Genomic DNA, 8,244 nt, shown 5'->3' with positions numbered 1-8,244 from the left:
AGAAGCATGGATAGGGTGAATAGCCAGGGTGTTTTTCGCCAGGTCAGGGAGTTCAAAACTGGAGGACATAGATTTAAGGTGAGAGGGAAAAGATATGAAAGGACCTAAGGGGTAGCTTTTTCATGCAGAGGGTGGTGCATTTATAGAATCATCTGCCAGAGGAATTGTGGAGGTGGTTACATATACAACATCTAAAAGCCATCTGCATGGATATATGAATAGGAAGGATTTAGAGAGATATAGGCAAGATTGGGATGTCTGGTCAGTGCAAATAAGTTGGATCAAAGGATCTGTTCTATGCTGTATGACTCTATGAAGGGCTTGTCATATGAGGAGCAATTGAAGACTCTGGGTCTGAACTCGATGGAGTTTAAGAGGATGAGGAGGGAATCTGTGGGCTTGGGTGAGAATACTTCCACTAGGAGGAGGGACTTGGACCTGAGGCCATAGGCTCAGATGAAGGGACGAGCCTTTTAAAAGTAAGATGAGAATTTCTTCAGCCAGAGGATGGTGAATATGTGAAACACTTTGGGTTCCAAGTCATTGTGTGTATTTAAGACAGAAATAGAATAATAGATCCTTGATTGATAAGGGGATCAAGGGTTATGGGGAGAAAGCAGGGGAATGGGGTTGAGAAACATATGATGGGATGGAAGAGCAGACACAGTGGGCTGAATGGCCTAATTCTGCTCCTTCATTTTATGATCTTGTGGACCCATCTAAGTTTTCAAGGAAAGGCTTTACTTGATAGGAGATTTTTGGAGTTAAAGATGCGGAAGACAGGCTGATTAGACCTACATTCCAGGCAGAATCCAAAAGCTCTCCGAGAGTCCAGGTGGCAGATGGAGTTGTAGGGAAAATGGTCACGCTTGTTGAACATGAGATGTTTAGGGCCATGAAAGTAGAGTTTTAAAATAACAAATGGTGCCAGAAGGTGTCACATGTTGGTAGGAAAAGACTGAGCAAGTGGACAATAAATTGTGTTACAGTAAGAAGCAATTGGTTCTATGGATCATGAAGAGGCTAAAACAATGATCAGGAACTTGGGTCTTTCAGCATATTCATGTGATTGTGGGAGCCAAGTAGCAGAGAGCACAAATCCTAATAGAGACTCACAGTGGGAAATCTCAGTTGACTGAGTTTGGACCTCACTTACATTTCATCTCTGTCCTTCGCAGTTTAAGACTGGATAGTGAAAAACAGCCCCGTACGTTTGCAAATGTTAAGGCAAATTTAAAAAGCAGCATGGGATCCGGGCTTCTAAATAGGCCATAAAGCACAAGAGCCAGCAAGTTGTGCTAAATCTATATAAAAGAACAACTGTTAAAAGACAAGAATTTCAGCAAGTGTATGGGAGAGATTTACAATAGTGTGTTTCCAGGGATGAGGCATTACAATTATAAGGATAGACTGCAGAAGCTGGGGTTGCCTCCTTAGAGGAAAATGAGATTTGCTGGAGATGTGTAAGCTAAAGGGTTGATGTTAGAGTAAGTAATGAGAAATTGTTTTCAAATGCTAACAAATCAATAAACGGAGGCAGGGATTGAAAGTGATTGGCAAAAGACCCAGAGGTGACATGACCCAAAAATAATGGAACCAATATTTAGGTTTTGGAATGCAGTGTTCGACAGGGCAGTGAATATAGATCCAATAGCAACCTTCAAAACAGATAAATTCATGAAAGAGAAGGTGGTAAAAGAGCAAGGATTGGGGCTAACTGGTTCAAAAGGGCAATTTTGATGGGATGATTGACTTATTTCTAAATTCTAAATGATAATCAGCAACATAGTATGATACAATATTATGAAATTAATGGCACATCTACTGGAACACCTTGTTGCTGTGTTTTTGCCTCAATATTCCTGTTTCCTATTGAAGTTTTGACTGTATTAAACTGGATGCAGCTTGATCTATCAACTTCTGAAAGTTTACTAGAATGAAAACGAAGAACTGTCAATGCTGGAAAACTGAACAAAAAAACAGAAAGTGCTAGAGAAACTCAGCAGGTCTGACAGCATCTGTAAAGAGAAAAACAGAGTTTACATTTTGAGTCCAGTGATTCATTCGGGCACTAAACACAAACTGTTAGCTCCGTTTTTCTCTTGACAGATGTTGTTTAGAGTGCCTCTAGCAATTTCTGTTTTTGTCTCCAAACTTACTGCCTTCCTAGTTTTGCATTCATTCAAGATGCACAATCTATGGGCCCCATATAAACTGGATCCTGGTTCAATCACGAATCTGGAGTAAAACTTAAAAATCTACATGTTGTATAATTCAGTTTCAATTTCAAAAGCTACCAAAATGAACTTTGCAAGTAAACTAATCCCAATTTCGCCACTAGTTGCACAAGTTTTGAAATATGCAACATGAATTTAATTTTTGACTTCGGTGGGTGTAATGCAAATACTCCATCCCAATCCACTGTCATGAACATGAATTGACATGGCAAAACTTTGTGCTTATCAGCACCATAACGCTTAAATAGAAAACAAAATTTCCATGCTGTGAGAAAGAAAAGTCAGATCCCAGATATGATATACAGCTATATTTCATCTTGTAAACATTATGTGTGCTGTGTATTATATATACAAGGCACTGCAGAAAATGTGAGCACCCAACAGAATTATTCTGAGGAGAACAGTTCGTGGAAGTAATGTAAAAGCTCTTCACCAGAAATACTTCAGCTCCACATCAGAAAACTGCAACGCATTTGGTGCATTATAATGTTGAGAAGCTCATGCAAATCGAGGAGTGGCTCACAATCATTGCTTAGTGACTGTACTCCACTTTCATTTTTTAACAATTTTGTGAGAGTGTATTGAATTACATAAGTATGTAACTTCCTTTCATGGAGCAGTAATAGTGCAAAAGCAGAGCAGCAATCCTAAATTACAGCTGAGTGCTGCAATATACAAACGTCATCACTGTATTCACATGTAACACAGCTCAGTTGAAATGTGAAAATGCTATGGTTTGTGGTTGGATACCCATGACAGGGTTAAATATGTGCACACTGGTAAGAATTTTAATAGATTAACCACTTCTTTGCTTAGTCTCATAACCCTGGTACACAGGCTAATGGTACACAGTACTAGTGAGTTCTGAGAAGATTTGTAGCTCAGGTTGAGGTTCTGGATGTGAGTTTGCTCGCTGAGCTGGAAGGTTAGTTTTCAGACGTTTTGTCACCATTCTAGGTAACATCATCAGTGAGCCTCCGATGAAGCGTACACTTTCATGTAAAATTAGACATTGCTGGAAATACACTGCAAATGTAGCAGAAGGTGTGAAATGAAAAATAAAGTGTCAAACCTGACATGCTGGTGATCCTTCATCGCAGTTCACTTTTCCCTGATTATAGTCATACCAATTCATTCATGACCATCACCAGCAAGGTAGCAGAGAATGAAATTGCAAATTTCTTCATATGGAGGAGGAAGAGAAAAAAATGGATGTATTCATTTCAGATGACTACATTTCCTTTGAAGATGGTATTAACATGATTTCCTTTTTTTAAATGTAATAGCAGTATAAATAACTAAATGTATATTTATGTGTATATAAGAACTGTTCTTAAAATTTTCTGCTTGAACCTGGGATATTGAAATACTGTTCTTGTGATGTGGTGACACTAGCAAACTGTCTTTTAGTAACCATTCCTAGCTGTCACGAGGGCATGAAGAGCCATTAGCATCATCTAGATTTAAAGATCAGACCAGGCAGAGGTGGTAGGTTTCTTTTCTTGAAGGATATTTATAACCCTGTTTAGCAGCTTTCATGCCCAACTCATTGATTTTGATAGGGAATCATAGAGTCAGAGACATACAGCACAGAAACAGACCTTTTCAATGCAACTCATCCATACCAACCAGACCGAAATTAACTTGATCCCATTTACGAGCATTTGGGCCATATCCCTCTTAACCCTTGCTAATCATATATCCATCCAGATACCTTTTAAATATTGAAATTGTACAAGCCTCCACCTCTTCTTCTGGTGGTTCATCCCAGACACGCACCACTCTCAGTGAAAAAGTTCCCACTCAGGTCCTTATAAATCTTTCCCCTCTCACCTTAAACCTACTCCCTCCAGTTTTGAATTTCCATACCCTGGGGGAAAGACCTTGACCCTTACAATGCCATTCATGATTTTATAAACCACTATAAGGTCACACCTCAGCCTCCAATGCTCCAGGGAAAATAGCTCCGGCATATTCAACCTCTCCCTCTCGCTCTCACCCCCCAATCCTGGCAACATCCATGTAAATCTTTTCTGAACCCTTTCAAGTTTAACTGTACAGCTTCATCATGACCGCCAAACTCCTGTATGCAATGCACTGACCAATAAAGGCGAGAATACCAAATGTTTCCTTCACTACCCTGTCTACCTGTGACTCCACTTTCAATGAACTATGAACCTGCACTCTAGGTCCCTTTGTTTGACAACACTCCCCAGGACCTCACTAGTGTATAATTCCTGCCTAGTTTTGTCCCACCAAGATGTAGCACCTCACATTTATTATTTATTAAACTCCATCTTGCACTCCTTGGCCCATTGGCTAATCTGATCAATGTCCTGTTGTACTCTGAGTTAACCTTCTTCGCTATCCACTTCACCACCAATTTTGCTGTCATCTGCAAATTTCATGACTATATCTTCTACACTTATATTATAATCATTCACATAGATGACAAAAAGCAGACGATAAAAGCCCTGCAGCACACTGCTGGTCATAGGCCTCCAGTCTGAAAAACAACCCTCTACCACCTCCCTCTGTCTCCTACCTTCTCATCAATCTAGTATCCAAATGGCTAGCTCTCCCTGTATTCCATATGAGCTAACCTTGCTAACCAGTCTACCAAGTGGAACCTTATTGAACACTTTACTGAAGTCCATATAGACAACATCCACTGCTCTGCCTTCATCAATTTTGTTCGTCCACTTTTTCAACAAACTCAATCAAGTTAGTGAGACACAATTGCCCACACATACAGCAATGTTGACCATCCCTAATAAGTCCTTAACTTTCCAAATACATGTACATCCTGTCCCTCAGAATCGCTTCCAACAACGTGCCCTTCATTGATGTCAGGTTCACCAGTTTATAGTTCCCTGGCTTTTCCTTACCAGCTTTCTTAAATAATGGCACAACATTAGCCAACCTCCAGTCTTCTGGCACCTCACCCATGGCTATTGATGATACAAATATCTCAGCAAGGGGCCCAAAAATCACTTCCCTCACTTCCCACAAAGTTCTAGGGTACACCTGATCTGGTCCCAGGGATTTCTCCAACTTTATATGTTTTCAGACATCCAGCACCTCCTCCTCTGCAATATGGACACTTTTCAAGACATCACTATTTATTTTCCCAAGTTCTCTAGCTTCTATATCCTTCTCCACAGTAAACACTGATGCAAAATACTTGCTTAGTACCCCACCATCTTCTGCATTTCTGCACATAGGTGACCTTGTTGATCTTTAAGAGTCCCTGAACTCTCCCAAGTTACTGCTTTGTCCTTAATATTTTTGTAGATCCTTTTGGATTCTCCTTCACCCTATTTTCCAAAACTATCTCATTCCCTCTTTCTGCCCTACTGATTTCCCTCTTGTGTATGCTGCTCCTTACCTTATGCTTCACTAGAAATTTGCTTGATCCCTGTCTTTCTGGAAAAGGATACAAATGTTGTTATCCTCCTATGCTGGCTATGTAGCTTAAATAAGATACATAGACTGAGTAGTGTTTTTTCAAAACAATTTCCTCTTCTTAATGGATCAAGGATTGAAGTAGATTACTCCTTATGTTTTTAGTTTTGCTTGAATAAGTTACAGTATAAACTTAGCAACCTAATTTAGTGCATCTTGTCTGTCGAGTCGAGCAATGCAGCCCGTAGATGAATGAGCAAGAAGGGCTTTATCAGTGAAGAAATAACATGCAATGCTAATCTCAGACGCACATTTAGGAGCAGACAACCAATTGCATTGAAAATTCATGAAGGTAGTTCTATGTCTTATTGGAATTGCTACTCAGTATCATTTGGGAAGTAAGACAAAAATAATAAATATATTTGTTCTATAATTCAATTTTGTACAAAAAAGAACGTTGGTTAGTGAGGTCTGTGGAATTTATATAACCTGAGAGCAGGGCATAAGAGCAGAAAGTTTGAGAATCCCTGCTGTTGTAAATTGACTGTGGTATTTGCCATTGCTAGGTGACAGATGAATTCTTTATAAATACCAGATAGCAACAGATTTTGGATAAAAGCATCAGAAACTCAGCACTTATTAGCTAGACTCTGTACCTATTGGAAACTGTTTACATTAAAAGTATTTTAATAGGATATTTCATTGATGAATGTTGGCATGTGTGAACATTCAGAAGCCATAACAAGAAATTTTCTACACAAGAATTTAAATTTACAGCCTTTTAATTTGAATTACAGCATTTTTACACACTCTTAACCATTATAATTTAAGATGTATGATTAATGGAGGAAAGTAAGAAATAGGAAAATAATATACTCATAAAAATGCCTCTTAACCACTCTTCTCACTCACAGTGATAGGTTAAACTGATGAATCCCTACCACAAGCTCCCTAATCAGCGAAGCCAGCCTTTGCTTATTTAGCCAAAACCCATTCTAACTTTTAAGATTTCCATGCAAATTCATTTTCTTAGCTCTAATGAAAATAGTCTTTCCTGTTAACTGTACTTACCCAACTCTCGCAGTGTCCTATGTTTGTGCCATTTGATCCTTTCATGCCTTTCTAAAACAGGTGTCCAAAACTGCACAATTACTAGCTGCAGCCTAATGGTTATTTTGTACAGATGTATCAAGACTTCTTTGCTCTTGCACTCAAAGCTGCAGTTTAAATTGTAAAGTTCTACTGATCTTCTTTCAGAAGTTTTTGCTATTAGAATCACATGATCAAGGAATTAACTGGAGTCTCAATTCTTTTCTACCCTTCAAATTCTTGCTTTTCTTTGGCTTCCTTGAAGTGAATTACTTGACACTTCTCTACATTAATTTTTCGGCAAACTCTTTGTCCATTCGCTAACCTATCTTCTCCCAAATATGTTTTAAGTGAAATGTCTTCATTCACTATTTGCTGCTTTGATGTCACCAGCAAATTCTTGCATGTGATACAACTAACTGCATTTGCAATTGCTCTGTTGCACATTAGTCAAATTCCGAAGCAGTATTACGATGTTCCCTATTGTTAGTGATGAGAAATATTAACTGCCTGGTATTCTAATAACAGACTCTCATAACTGTCATCTAAATTCAAGCAGCTACTTTTAATAAAGGTCAAGAGAAGTATTTAGGCAAGCTGAAGGAAGTAAATTGTCTTAAAATAGCATCTCAGGATGATTATGACCAGGAGCAGGGCATTTCACCCATTGTACATCGACAGGCTCTCCGAAGGAGCAATACATCTCGTCCAACCACCACCCTTCTGTTGCCCTAATCCCAACTGCCCCCACTCTCCAGGTTTTCTACCTGTACTTCTGTACACTCTTCATTTTCAGACAATAATCCAAATTGAATGCTTGTATGCAAAGACTGAACCTGGCAGTAACAAAATTACACAGGAACAAAAAAAATTCTAAACTCTTCCAAAAGTGGGTCAAATTGAAAATTGCATTATGAGGTTGTGAGATGTCAGTGTGCAGAACTGAAATCATCATGATTGTATCGTAGAGGTGCATCCACAAAGGTTTCAATCATCTCCAACAAATCCAAGTAGAGGCCCAGCTCAGAGAGTTGACAGAGGATATGAAATTCCAGGGATCCCCTCCCAACATCATCCTTTCCACTAGTGGCAGGATGTGTGGGTTCAGCATTGGGCTGTTAATTATCTTAGGACCCACATCTCTGGTGTCAGCCACTGTCCCGAGGGACCACTCTGCCCCCTCCCCTCCCCCCACCTTGGAAGAAGGGAGGAGCGATCTGAGGTTTGGGCTGAGACAGACTGTTGGTTATCTAGGTCTGCTAAAGATGGTCTGCATTAACCTTCAAAACTGAGTTGCTTCTTTATTCAAAGAAGTTTTATGGGGCATTAAACAAGTCAACTTTCAACCAGACAATTTAATCTGAATAATGGATATTCGAAAGGATCAAGAAAAATGATATCACTGGAGAAACAGTCTTACATGTTGATGACGACAAATAACTTCCTGGTGATGTTTACCATAAGGAATGTTAAATTTTGCCAGCTACATAACTATGAAATGCAGCTGAGGGGA

Source organism: Stegostoma tigrinum, chromosome 4 (genome assembly GCF_030684315.1).
Source record: "Stegostoma tigrinum isolate sSteTig4 chromosome 4, sSteTig4.hap1, whole genome shotgun sequence".
NCBI classification, from domain to species: Eukaryota; Metazoa; Chordata; class Chondrichthyes; order Orectolobiformes; family Stegostomatidae; genus Stegostoma; species Stegostoma tigrinum.
Note: the sequence above shows the minus strand (reverse complement) of the source record.